The sequence below is a fragment of the Trichoplusia ni genome, chromosome 8 (genome assembly GCF_003590095.1).
Source record: "Trichoplusia ni isolate ovarian cell line Hi5 chromosome 8, tn1, whole genome shotgun sequence".
NCBI classification, from domain to species: Eukaryota; Metazoa; Arthropoda; class Insecta; order Lepidoptera; family Noctuidae; genus Trichoplusia; species Trichoplusia ni.
This window is the reverse complement of record NC_039485.1, coordinates 15,581,176-15,596,663: the sequence shown is the minus strand read 5'-3', so window position 1 is coordinate 15,596,663 and position 15,488 is coordinate 15,581,176.

The window sequence follows — 15,488 nt, the reverse complement described above, 5'->3', positions numbered from 1 at the left end:
TTCACTTTAGTCAGAAACGGGGAAGTGAGTTGTGAAAAATGAACTGGATAGATAAAATAGGTTATAGCAAAGGAACAGTTGAAACTAAATAGCGAGTTGATAAAGGACATTAAAATTATAAATAAGCTTTAAGCTCAGACTATCTCTGACAGTGATAAAGGCTAAGATTTTCGAGACATTAGTGCTATTACAACCTCATTAAAATGTAAGTAAGTGTTCTGACTACTTCGTTTCGGTCTACCGGTAGCCGCTCGCTCACACCTATGTCAACTTAATAGCTCAAATGCATTCACAAAGTCAAAGCTCCAAAGCCGCCATCAGCGGACAAACAACAGCTCACAGAAACCCCACTTGAGTCAATACTTCCCCCATACATCGATACTAGGGCTTCAGTAGAAGGTAACACAAAACTCTAAGCTGACATTTTTTAAATAAAATACTTGAAACACAAATCAGGATTACGAGTTAAGTCTGTTTGTGCTCGGGTACTTGTAGTTGTTGTGGACACTCCGGACAAATTCAAATTAGGTGTCACGTTGTTACGGGTACGTACGGTACGAACATACAATGTTGTGACATAACTGTAAGGAGTGACTGCATATGATCACAGCTTCGCAATACCCTCCTTACTAGCTTGCTTGTTACAAAATAAGTATGGTAATTTACTGGTTGAGTAACTACTAAAATACAATTTAAATAGGCATTCAGGAAGACTTGATTTCTCAGTGCAGGATGAACTTTGCCTTATCCAACTATTTTACCCTTTTGTCTCGATTACCTACTTAATCATTCTGACGCGCAGTACGCGGATTACAATCAAGTAGAGTAGGGAAAATCTGTCATTGTTCCATCTCTTTAGAATTGCTGGCACAAATACCTTTATAATCACTTATTTTGAATGACTTTGCGTTTTAATTGCTCACGAAAGTCACGAACATATTTCGTAATGATATGCAGATTTATAGGGTGTGATTTATTGCAACTGGACAATGATACAAAGGCCTACTTAATAAGAGTAATATTCAAAACTCGAGCCATACGAAAGGTCGTATTGCAGCCGTGTAGTATATAATTTTCGGGGGCGTGCCTCACATTTTTCTGCAGGCGAAATGCAATCTGATCAATTTTCGGAGGTCAACCGATAACATGTCTCGTGTTCATATATCTGGGGTATCTTAATCGGTCGGCTTGTTGACCCGAGAAACAGGAATTTGGGTGTCCGTTACGATTGGCTACGCTGTAAAATGGTGTTGTGTTGGTCTGTCGGCGAACCGTGTTTGCGAGTAACCCACCACTTACAAGTCATTACGCGCCAGCTTACGTAATGTACCTTAATGTTATTGAGTTGATATGTAACCGCAACGGGAACGGAATACATTCGCAACGATCACGTTCTTGGCATCTTTGGATGGACTGATTATGTTTCAATGTCGAAGGTTAGTTCGCTTTTCATTTCTGGTTTATATTCGACCTTGCTTGATTAGCTCACCGTTTTTATGAAAGCTTTCAACTGGTTCTAGAATGTTACGTCGACATTAACTTCAGTAGCCTGTGTCTAAAAATACGTAATAGAGTTTATCTGGTTCATAAACCGCATTAAATAGAATTGCGTCTCAAGTTTCAGAGCTATCGTCTACAATACATTACACACTTTCCATGCTAATCTAGTAATGGAATAAGAATATAAAATTTGTTTATCAGTTTCTCGTCGCCTTGTTATGGTAAATGGTCATAGATAGTGTAGTGTTTTAGCAGCTAGACAACGGTATTGCTATGTTTAAATTCAATATTTTATAGCTTTAGAAGTCACAAGCAATGTTGATGGAGAAAATATTGCGCATAGAACGAATGGGCGTACATTTATGTTGCAGGTAAGATCTAAATGCGGTTGGAAGGTGCGGCAGGTGTACTTTAATCTAGCCAGTCGTGTTTCCTATTTTAAATGAATAAGCAAACTCCAGTTAGTGATTAATATGTATAAGAGCGTAATTACGCGGCACAGGTTGAAAATTATGTAATGGCGTGTTATAGCGGGGAGCGGTCGATGGTCGGCGGGCGGTGGTGTGGTCGGGTCCCGGTCCCGTATCGTGGTCGTCACGCATGGCCGCTCAAACAGACGTTTGGGAGCCGTTACACGCGTCAGCTTGCACGCGTGACATATGCGCTAGGACCCTCACAGAAGTACCGACGTACGATATGCCGAAATATGATATCGTCGCATGCAAAGCGTGCGCAATAAGTTCACCCTATTTTTTTGTGAAGCTCATTGTGACAGGTATTATATATTGCTTTTTTTTTCATTGTCCTAGTTAATCGGTGACATTTTGATGACACTTTATATATACATGAGAAAGAGCCAACAACTGTTTTAAAATATGGCATGTTTTTAATACTGTAGATAAATTTCTCAGAAACAGAAAAAAAGATAGTGTGATGAGCACAAACATCCGTCCTTGTGGGAATCGAACCCACGACCTCTGGTTCAGCAGTCATTGCCACTTACCACTGAACCAACAAGCCAGTCAATCATAAAAAATAGTTGTAATGCATAACTATTACATTGAAAACGTAAACCATATGTTTATTATATAGAAACATACAGTGACAGGTAAGTGTATATCATCGAATAGAAAAGTTTAGTCAGAACCGCTTTTCTCTGATGAAATGGCAATTGAATTAATTTGTATACTTATTGAGGCGCTGCTGGCAATGACTGGGAATTTACAAGTCTGCACTTTCTCGTCAAAAAGCGCTAATAGATTAGAATATACAGTTTTCACATTTGTTAACTTTGAACTGTTACACAATAATATTAGCAGGAGGAAACTTACGTAAGATATGAGACATTTCAATGTAACGAACGTCATATTGCACAGGTAAGTTATGCCCACATTTTGTACCATCAGAATACTTTATGATCATCTGTAAGTCATCTGTTAATAGGTAGTTAAACTGAAGAATTGCTTAAAAGCTATAAATTCCTACCAAACAGTGAAACATGGCAGTATTTCTATTTACTGAACATCTAGTAAATTCCTTTTCAAAGGAATAGCTTTCTTATCCACAAATTGATGACTCATTCCTAACGGTATTCTATCACGTATAAATAGACATTAAATTATTATGACGTCACTTATTACCGAACCACAATGAGTACAGCGAACTACCCGCTAGTTGAGAACGGATTACGAAAATCAACTTTCTGTCTTTGAAGTTAAGATTCTGTTACTTGGATTGTTACAACTGTTGGGTTGGTTGTATGTCCAGAGATGACGGTGAATTCCTTTTGGAATATTTCTCAGTGTTATGGCGTCGGCGTTAGAAAGGGACGGCGATAGTGATCTTGATTCGCGGGCTGTGGTATGCGGCGCGTGCACGACAGCCTTGATCAAGGTAGGACTAGGTAGGTATAGTATCGTTGTACCTTTAAACAGCTGATTGCTGATTGTTTGACACTGGAGACAATCTCGGAAAAATGTCCTGTCATGTGTCGGTAAAACAATTAGCGTCGCGACTATGCGTTTTGAATTTTATTCAGCAAATTTATGACTCGTCAACGATCTTGTTAAATGTAGGCCTTTGCCTAATAAGTTTATAATCGTTTCGCTTGAGTCTATTTTAGCATAACGCACATAACATAGCCAGTATAAGACATCACATTAAGACTAATAAGGGTCGATAAAAATCCGTAGGTAATCGTTGCCAGTCCTAAGCATCAAAAATGGCAAAGGTATCAGATATTTTGAATTATTTTACTTAGCTTTGACTTTAATTAGCCCATGGTACACAAAGTATGTAATGGTCGTAATGGAATACTTTGTAAGTTGAAAATAACGAACACGTTAGTAATTGCAAACTGACAGTTTCATATTCAAAACTCAAACATCTATTTAGCCAGACAAAAAAAACCATTAAGTATTTTTAAAATGTTTTTTTTAATTTTCGAACTTGGAATAACAAATTCGCGCCTACCTTTGCGCTAGTATTGCCAATGGCAAAAAACAAAATATCCCTGCACACATACCTTTTGTAGTAACAAGATTTAATCACAATCTCTAATAATATCAGGTCTTTCATCTGAACTAACATTAGTGCGGAACATAAGCTAAAAAGTCGTGCACGGTGTTCGGTATCAGTTGCAAGCATTCGTGGCTTGTAAATTTCCTTATCAAGACCAAAGTAGGGCCGTGACAATAATTATTTTGCATCTATACGAGTATGCCCCTTAAGTGGGATCTTAGGATTAAAATACAGTGTATTGTGATTAGATTCTTGTCTCGCGGTTTAAAATATTCCTAGAATGTTGTCATGCTGTTTTATGAGGATTAGCTGAAGTTTAGGTTGACGAAATAAGATCACAATATTCTGAAGTGACTCCATTTTTTCTTCTAATAGATAATTTCGAACAATAAGTACTTATGTATTTAGTAACCGTTCAGTTTAGGACACCCGACAAGTTTAGGACAAAAAGGCGTCCTTAATCATGAGTTGACGTGGTGAGTGGACGCGAATCGAACTGTTAAGATTCCTAACAGAGTAAAATTGACCTGTAGATAACAATTCCTTAAAGTAAGACTGTTGATTTACAAAGGTAACAGTTTAATATAAGGGACAGAGGTAAGGTCGCATTGCATTTAAAGCCCCTTCGCCAGAATTTTATGCGCTCATTTCGACTAGCAACGTACTTCAGCCACATTTCTTTTTCCTCATACAACCTGCTCACGTAGACAAATCTAGCGATACCAGTCTGTGATATAAATCAATTATTAATTACTCTCAGTTACCGGTAAATGAAATCTCTTCACAGGGCGTTTACCCGCAGAAGCCAGTTCGATATCCTCTTTCTTACATTTCTCTTTTAAATCGGTATTAAATCTTACTATTTAATTCCATCTTCAGTGTTTCGTAAATGATTACATCATTACAAGTATTTATTATTTAGTGTTGTATTTAGTTCGACTTCTAACGGCCTGCCATCACATTTCAAACTTTTATTGCAGTCGAGTGACCGTGATAGCGATACACGATGTAGAGCGATGTCTCTGTCTCACAATGGTTTTAAAACTACTTCAAGAGAACGTAGTAGGCCTTCTGATCCTCAATTTAATATTAACCGCGGCCTCGTGGATAATTTCTTGGTATTTATCATTCATGTAATGTAAGATGTTGGTGTTATCTTGGGATTTCTCACGAAGGAATGAATCATTACCGCAACCACGATGCGACAGTTTTAACAGACATTTGTTCGAATCTATCCACTTCTGGAATACCAGATACGTAATAGTGATTTTGTATTCCAGGCATTTTAAGGCAGACATAAGATCTTATCTTTAAATAAATAAAAAGTCTACTAAAAAAATGGCGAGCACTGATTTACAATTTCAATTAAAGTGTAACATCTTTTCGATTTATCGTTATATTTACGACATCCTTGGATCTACCTTGCGCATATTAAAATGTATGGCGTCGTGCCGTCGCTGATTTTTTTACTCTATCCAAGAGTTCACTTTATAATCCCTCTACCAGCCTTTAAATAGATTCCAATTAAAATATCCTTCTTACAGGACAGGAGGACGAGTTTGATAGATGATAAGGCACGCTAATGTCTGACGGAGCGAACTTTTGAAGCTAACGATTGTGATCGGACACAGATCGGTCGCGAAACTTTAATGCAAGATACATGATGTGAAGAATTTAATACAACTCTATGATGATGCTGCTAAATGAATCGTTTAGTTCAACTTTTTAGCTGTCAGATATTGTTGGATCATACATTGTGCTTTGAATGGATGATTTATTGATACTATTAAAACAGAAGAAGACGACTCTACAACATGTTACATCTAACGATACCAAATACACCGACAACGTGTTTTGACGAAGCCCGAGTGAGTTTTATGCACAGTATTTATGCATTTAAATAAACATATTTCTTTAAAAATAACAAAAAAAAATCCGTATAGACGGCCTACCTACTATACAAAACCGTCAAAAGCCAATCAAAATACCTAGGGTCTGGCTAACCGAGTGGTTATAGGTCACCCAGCAAAAACCCACTGAACACGACGTGTCGCGAGTTCGGTGCAAGTATTTATGTGTAATCTAAGAATGCTCATTCTGGGTCTGGGGACTTTGTGCGTGCCATTTGAATGTTTGTGACTTGAAACTTTTTCTAAATAACTAAGTGTTTTTTTACAGAGAAGTCCATGAATTTCCTTAAATACTTGTATATAAGTAAGTATGTAGAGTAGATTTATAAACACATTGTTTACCTCCCAGCTATCTTTTTACATTTTATTCACAGATTATGGTTGGACCTCCATTAACGTCTAGTTGAAGACAGAATGAACTAAGGTATTTTAAATTACATTAGAACATTGCGACTTGTTAATCCCTCTCCTGTTTATTCAACAACTACTAAATTATGTTGCTTTTGTGTTAAATGCCGCTAGGTATACAGAACATTCTTATTTATACTGTCTTAGGAGAGGGGTGAGGCGATACGATACAGTCACACGATGCAAGTTAAATAAGGTTTCTTCACATTTTTAATTCAAAAGAATTTTGACTGAGTAGGGGGAAGTAATTCAGGTGGTCAGGCTGTTTAGCGTAGATAACCGCAACCTGAATATTCAAAAGATAAAATTTTACGTTTTCTCTATCTGTTCCACTCCGACAAATACTTCTAAAGTATAATTCTCGGTGCCTAATATTCTCATTGGTTCCTTGTCATGACTCTTATGAGACTATCGCACTGCATCGCTCTTAGCACGTAAGACGGCACCTCAAAGGTTAATAGAACAGGTAAACAGGGCTAGACGCAATGTAACCCGATGCATCCGTTAATGGGGACGTGACTGAGCTGAGCTAGCTCCCTTTATCTACGAGACAAAAGTGCACGACCACAGCGCGCAGATAACTATAGTCATACTATACTAAAGGTTCTCAGATAACCTAACTTATTATCTGAAGACTGTTGCGGTAACTTTCTAAATGACTACTAAGTAATTTGAGATTTAATCAATTCAGAAGATCGTTTTGCTGATAAGGTTTGGGTGGATATTAATCCTTACCAAAATAGGATTCAGTTTAAAGCCTTAAGATTTCGGGACCCTAGTCGGCGAATTAAGTTCCTACAATAGAAAATCCACTCCATTTGCTTGTTTTGTGTCCAATAAATTTTAGAGTATGGTTATCCAACTTTTTAAGGTGTTAATGACATTAAATAAAAGGAATACCAAGAGCAGTGATCTGAAATTATAACGCGTCGAGGCTGTGAGACGTCTAATGGCTTCTGATCTGCGAATAACCTGAAAGGGTCACGCTTGAACAGAGCAGAGCACCTCGTACTAACACAAACCCTCAAAGTATTCGCAAGTAAAGAAAACATCACAATGGTAAACACAAGCATATAACTAGATGCCAGTTGTTTTCGCCATAAAGAGCCCTTTCTAATCGTGTTTTCATTGCGGTTAAGTTCAAGGACCCACCAATGACAATACTTTCTAGAAATGAGCCTATAGCACGAAACCGAGCTAGCTAAGTCACAACCTTTCAGCAAAATTTTCTTTGTTAGATTATGGCATGCCAAGGTCAGATCATTTTTTTTTCGAAGGTGGGCAAAGGTAGGCTGTCATCGTGTTCAGCTCACCTTGGTTGCATTCTCTTAATTCTATGCTGTTCACAATTTTATACTTAGTCAATTATTGTGGATGACACGGCCTTCCGATAAGATCGTTTGACTCGAACATGGCTGATCGTTCACGCAGCTGGTTTATATAGTTTTGTCAAATATTCATATTTGAAAGGATTGGTAAGTATACTTATTTACATTTAGTTTTTAGTTTGGTTTGATGGACCTTTAAAAGGTTCAAATAAACCTCGTCATGTACGATTTTTAAATATTTTGAAATAGTTCTCCATCGTTAACTTTTCGAAATTGGTAGATAAATGCTGGTATTTCACTTAGATTTTTACTTTTAATCGCATCAGCAACTTGTTATTCTCAAAACGCACGGTGTAAAATAGTGTTAAATTTTGCATAGAGGATGCGTGCAACTAAACTTACAATCTATGTTCAATAATACAAATTTAATTATCTACCATCCATTTAATTTCAGTCACTCCTGAGGTTTGTAAGAACGTTTATTAATTTACCCGTAACAGTGTAACCGCCTTTCCCATTAAACCTTTGAGCACAGTGCGTACATAGTCTACAGTTAATCATGGGTTGTCTTTAAGTGAATCTTAATTACGGCCTTCCGTATTCTTTTCCGCATTCATCACACCTTTAGAGCTCTTTCGTCTCACTTCCGAGTCGTTTGCATAACTAGGTTGGACTGTTAAAAAAGGTTACATTGCTAATTTCGAATAGAAGTATGTGAAGTGAAGTCACATGCACAATACTCGGGACAAGCATTAGTTTATCACAAAAACGCTTGTCCTACGCGGGGATCGAACCAGCGACACGTCGTGCATCATTTTTTTGGCGTTATCACCCCAACCTTGTAAAGTAGAAACAACGAGCATCAAAGAAATATATGTGAAAACAATACATCCTACCAGCGAAAATCTGAAGGCTACAAAAAAAAAAACATAATTCGTTTTTTTTTTAATTTCCTTCCTAAGCCATCAACTAATAGCGAAACCTTAAAACATTGTCACGAGGCGGATGCATACTAAAACGCAACATGCCTAATTAAATTCTCTTTTGAGTGCAAAGGAAACAGATGGGTGAAGTAAAAAGTAGCCGTTTAATGTACCTGTGCCTGTACCAAGATGACATAATGCAGAATCGTGGGTACTGCGAGAGAGAGATAGCGAGCATTACACATAGCCGTGTCTCGCTTCAACGGCTATAATTGTACTGCTTTGAGTGCTTGTAATAAGAGCCAAGAGGTCGTGATACTATATGACTGATCATAGTTTCTTTGCCACCTTATAAGGATGCTGGCATCTAGAATCTTCATAGTGTGAATAGGATGTCCATCCCGTATTTTTTGCTTTGTTCAGAGATCTTCGTATCATTTTAAGAATGCATACTGATTTAGTTCTTCTTAAATTAGTTGGATACAGATAATTTCACTTTGAGTTTTTCGTGTTAGTATAAACTCTATGAACCTTCTAATTGTGTAGGCACACTACGTAGTTATCATTGACATCAATTTCAGAACAATTCGCATTATTTACTTTAGTGTGTTTATTTGATGTTGTACCTCTCACAAACCTATCTTCTACCTGTGCTTAAGTTTTTAAGTGTAGGACTGGTCAAATAATGATGAAATTAACATCATTTGTTTCTTCTAACGGCTTGTGTGACGCGTATTTTCACAACAACCAGCCGACTTTTTTATGATATTTACTTAGGCACCTACAGAGAGCCTCTGTTTTGTTTGTCTGTTTGCTTGTATGTTTACCAGACGCCGACCGCTGACATCGGACCGCACAGAGTTACGATTCTCAGAATAAATCGCTGTAGTAAACCCTGAGTACTATAAAATGACACGAGTCTTATATTATACTGAATTGTTATGGTAATTAAAAGTTTAAACGAAATCGATCTCTTGCAGGGTTAAAAAAATGGTAACTAAACAGTACATTTAGATTATAAATATTTGAAAAACGTGCTACTACGAAAGAATATAAAACAGAATGTTCTCGCAATGCCATCTATTGAGTAAAGTGGAAACTCACGCAGATTGAAGTAGGTAACAGCGCCATCTAGTTGCTCTATAAAGATGAGTTGGACACAACTCGTGGTATACGTGGTTAGGGTTCGAGAGTTTTATCATAGATGTCACTTATTAAGGTTGCTTTAAAAAGGTTCAATTTCGAAAGGATAATAGTCATGTCAGTGTTTCCATACTTATAATAAAATACGTAAACCATAGATTCACAAACTTGCAGATCAGCATACATATAATTAATACAAAAATTGTTTTAGTACCTAAGTTATGACTTGCGAGTATTACTACTATAGAGGTATCTAACACTTCCTTGCACCTCGTCGTTGTGCTTTCGGTCAGGATTTCTTCGCGGAATTAGATCTCACCTTGCGGCCAAAAGTTATTGGTACATAGCGTGAGTAGGTACTGGGTCTACGGTGGTCTTGGTACATATCTCCTAGCTGATATAAATACATAAAGATATTGTATAAAGTGGGTTTGAGTGCAGCCTTACTACCCCTTTTGATCTGGCGCTCACCGCGATGGGTCCAGTAGGTGGGAGACCATTACTTTGTCATTTTAAAGTCAGAAAAGAAGGAGCTTTATATAATACTAGCTGTTGCCCGCGACTTCGTCCGCGTGGTTAGAAGATATAAGTTATAATTTATACCTGCCTTCTATCTATCTATCTGCCTTCTATCTATCTTGTAGGATTCAGTCAGCGTTTGCAATGTAAGCGCAAAAAATGTGTTTTTTTACGACCTCACATTAGAAACCTCAAATTTTTTTGCCTTTTTTTTATCTGATGTATAAGCTATAAAGTTTCATTCAAATCCATTCAGTAGTTTTTACGTGAAAGAGTAACAAACATCCATACATCCATACTTACAAAGTTTCCCCTTTATAATAGTAGTAGGGTAGACACTTACTTAATCTTTCCCCGCCGGCAAGACTTGGAAAAAGCTTTAATTATTGTAACTTTTGAATAAGTAGCTATCTACTTAGGTAAGGCTCTACTCTAAAGACAAACATTATTAAATAATTTAATTACATTACTGGTCTCTAATCGCTTTTAGAAAAAAAAATAGAGTCAAACCAGATTCGAATACTGATTCCTATAAAGGAAGTAATTATCTCAAGAAGCCATTCTTCCAATATTAAACCACTAACAAATAATAACAACTATCAACAAAGTACCAAAGCATCCATCAAAATACTATCAATCAGTAGACAATGACGGCAAGCTGCGCTACATTCTAAGGAGATAAAAAATAAGTGTAATTTTTCGCGTCATTGGCATTCTCTACAAGTCTAGGCGTCCGAGACTACTCCACTGCCTCCACTGCGTTCTTACCCATTTATCACGTCACAAAACGCGAAAAAAGAATCACGGGCTTACTGACCCGTTGCTTTTCCATTTACAGAGTGTTTTCGCTTATCTCATCCGTGTAATATCCTTTGGCCTCATCCAGTTTGGGAACCGTGACTTGTTCTCGTGAGTCGTCATTAGTTCGTTGTTTGGAATTATTTACGCAGAATCTAGTCATGTCTGAGTATATAACTAGGTTGGACTATACTAACAATATTATATTTTAAGGGTGTATGCTTTAAGTAGGTTGTGTGTTTAAGGTCAAATGTTGTGTGTTTAATTTTTAACTAGATTTAGTAGTTATTGTCATAATTATTCAAATAAGTATCTTACGATCTTCTCTGGATAGCAACGCATAACTATGATTTGGAAACGTGGGTCTTGAAGTTCTATCAGATCAGAAGACTGAAAGAGATGTGTGAATTATGCTATAGATATAATTAGTCCTTTGTTTAGGTTTCTGCGATTCCCTTGGCGGACCAGGCCTAATGGAATTCAATTTAATTATGTTAAGAGATTTTCCTCATGAAGCAAGATGTTGACGAATGACTACGTACTACTCATTGATTTGAAATATAGATAGCATACTTATGTTTTTATTATTGTAGGTAAAATATATTTAGTCAGTGTGAAAGCCGGCCTAAACCCAGATTGAGAATATTAACGGCATGATGAATAGAAAATAATATTCTTATATGAGAAGCCAAGATTTCTTCCAGAAATCTTTTGTGTGAGCCAGTCTTACGATGTTCATGAAAGCCACCTAAATAGTCAATATCTTAATACAGCGCTCTGTATTCGCACTCTCGCGTTTTACGACACTTACAGAGAGACTCACGGTCGCACAATTTATTTCCATGATCTATACGCGCCGCGGATTTTGATCATAATTTACTCTTCTTTTCTATCGTGCCGAATGTGCTGATATAAAATATTGACTTTCTATCCCACTTGGTTTTTATAACTGTTTACAAGCATACCCACGTAAATAGAATTCTCCGTTCGGGAAGTTTGTTTCAGTAATCAACGGACATTGATAAACAAACAAGCACAATTTAACATTTGGAGCCAGGCAAACGTCCCTAAATTACATCGATTAACAATTACAATACAAATTTCATCAAGCCCGTTGATTTATTTCGCAAAATATCTCCGACCGGAGTACCGATGCCAACGCGGAAATTGAAAAAAGCGTTCCGAGGGGATGTTGTGATAATTCAATTCACGGTACAGTTAACAGCTGTTTACGGGGTTTTACATCGCACTGACAGTCTCGCTTTTAACTGTGATTAATTTTGGCGATGGCTACCTATTTAGTAGTACTGAGTTTTATATTGAGCGTGAAACTCAGCGCCATTGTGAATATTTTCCACTGAATCACACAGTACTTATGGAGTGTTGACTCTATAGGGAAAATCAATATGGCGTGTCGGCAATATGTACATTATATTTACGTAATGAGGGATGCTTCAATTTTGCGATAATTATTGAAATGAGTATCTTTTTATCAATGTATTTTCGAAAATATCACATGGTCAAACATCATCTAAATACATTTGGTTATTATTATTTCGTACAAATATCATCCGAATAATAAATTCGGGCAATCAATCAAGATTTTTTCCGTAAGAAAAATTATCTATTCGTACAGTGTCTCGAGATTATTTGTAGAATTTTAATAAATTCATCTCATTTTAATATTTTTCCGACCTTCAGGAGTAATAGAAATGTAAACTAAAAATATTTCGTGTTGTCAAAGAAGGCAATAAAGCTGTATTTCTGTGTACCTAGCTTGTCTTATAAATATACGAAAATCAAAACTCAGAACGCGTAGAAATGAAATCTAATTTATAATCCGCGTGATGCCGTGAACTCTACCCGGGGTGGGAATACCTCACGTATTGGAAGTAATGTTGAATAAATATTTATTAAAAATTACATAGAAAAGGTGAATACCTTTGTAGGTTACTGCTAGTAAAAGTGGGAGTATTTTATGGCGAGATACACTTTTGATATTAATGTTCGAATGACGGAGTGTGTGACTGAGTGGGGTCACCACGCCACTGCCGACGCGACGTGCTGAGGGGTTTTATAAACCCACACCGATATTATTTGGGTGTCGGTGTGCAAGTTACTTGAATGTTTATGAAACCCCCGCGACAAAAGGATGAAATGGAATGTGTGTTTAAAAGAAAAGACTCGCAGTTTGTGGTTATTGATTTTTTAGGACATATCAAAAAATAAAAAAATGGAATATTAAGCCTCCGCTGTCTTTCTGTGAGCTGACTGTATCACACGCATCGTATTAGTACGATGGTTGGATAATTCATGGGAAATTTACTTCAGTCAATATAAAACAAAAGCCGGCTAAAGCCAAAAATTCTAAATTTAATGATTGACCAATTGATTTGCATATTTAACTTCTATTTCGCCTTTTTGTACCTACCCTGTGACATGTGGATCATTTTTCTAATTAGACATATTATTCAAAATATTTATACTCTTCTAGGATTAATAAGTGTGAAAAAAATAATGTTCTTAAAAAAAACTTCTTTGAAAAAGGTTATACGTTTCAATCAACATACCTACACATTAAGTACTCGATATAACTTCATAGTCCATACATACACTTGATACCAACCAAGATGCCTCCGTGTTGCGTGATACACACAAAAGTCTTGGTCCTTTGAAGTTCCTTGGGGATACTCGCGCTGAAAAGTGAACAGTATTCGTTTGAACGTGTATATACACGTGTGAATAGTATGTATTCTAAATGCTAAAGAAGCTTTTTATTTGCCACGTATTAAAACGTAGATATTAGACTTTTATTTACTTGTTGACATTATTCGTATGTGGTGTTTTTTCTACTCCAGAAATTTTCTAGAAACATTTATTTGGTAAAACCACCCTTGTCGGGTCTGCCAGTGTAATATGAATATTACACATATTATGAAAAATGTACTAATTAAAACTATAAACAAACTAACTACACAGTGATTCTATGAATTTCTGTCGCTAAAGGTCTCAAGGCCTTAGGCCTTATCTCTAGATGTTATAAATTATTTTTTCTGTTTTTCATTTGTGCTGTTACGTCAAAACCGAAGAACTGGGTTTGTTTCGACGTTTCTTCTCAGGGAAAGAAATGGTCGTCTCCAGCGTTCTCATTTAAATATATCTTACTTACAGAATAAATGATTCCATTTATCTAAGGAGAACTTGATTTGCTGCTTTATCAATAATCAACATCCCAAGTTGTAGCCAAAAGCCAGTATAATAACTTTGCATTTTATAAGAGATCTGTGTGATATTCCATACAGCAAGCAAGTCACATTTATATCTACAACTCAACTGCGACAACGCTATTCTAGAGACAATTCCATTTACTAAATCAGATGTGGCAAATGGCAAGTTTCATCGCAGAAAGCAGTTTACAAAGCGACTGTACTGCCGTTATCAAGTATTTGACTGCACCGATAGCCGAGTGGTTGAGGTCACCACGCCAAACCCATTGTGCGCGGCGTGTCGCGGGTTTGATCCTATGGGACAAATATTTGTGTGATCCACTAATGTTTGCTCTGAGTGTGGGTGTCTTTGTGCGTGTGATTTATATGTTTGTGAAATCCGACGCGATACAATAATTAAATGCTTTACTACAGGAATCGTTTCTTAAAAAAAGAAAAGAAAATCAAATAGTAGATAAATTTGCATAACTAGGAATCTGTCTACACACAAAAATAGTTTCGGATAAGCACTTCGAATCTCTTCGTGCGTGCAATTTTATATAAAGTTGGGAGGAATTTCGCGCTCACGGGAGCGTTAAGGAAATATTTCTTTTTCTTCGCGATCAAGTAAAGCCCGTGATCCTTTTATGAGGGTATATGTTGACTTGGTTATGAGCGATGAACGTTGTACGGTGACGTCATCGCACTAACGGTTTAATGAATAGTCAAATGTCAGATGGCAGTTTGTCGCGTCCGGCGGTGTCGATGACAGCTCTTTATATAGTTTCCCGATTTGATAACGACTGAAATATAGACTACGTATTAATGTTACAAATATGGTGTTTTGTGGTCATATTGACGCTATATGCTGATGAATTGAAATTCTATTAATTGCGTTTATGATCAGATGTTTATAGAGTTTAGCCTCGTTGTGAATTCATTTGTTAAAATTTTTGAACATTTCATATTACAGGTTTGTTGTTAAAGTAAAAAGTAATGTTGACGAGTAAATATGGCTGACCAATTGTTACTTAATTGTAAAAAGTGGTGACTGCGGTCAGCCTCTCTCACTTGATATAAATGATCAACAATAAACACTTGAATTTTAAATTCACAAACGGAAAAAAGTGTAAAAATGTTACTTTTTATTTATTTATATGTGTCATCGTAATTACTCTATCGACACCACTGATAAATGGTGACGGAAACCATCGTGAACAAACCTGGACTTCA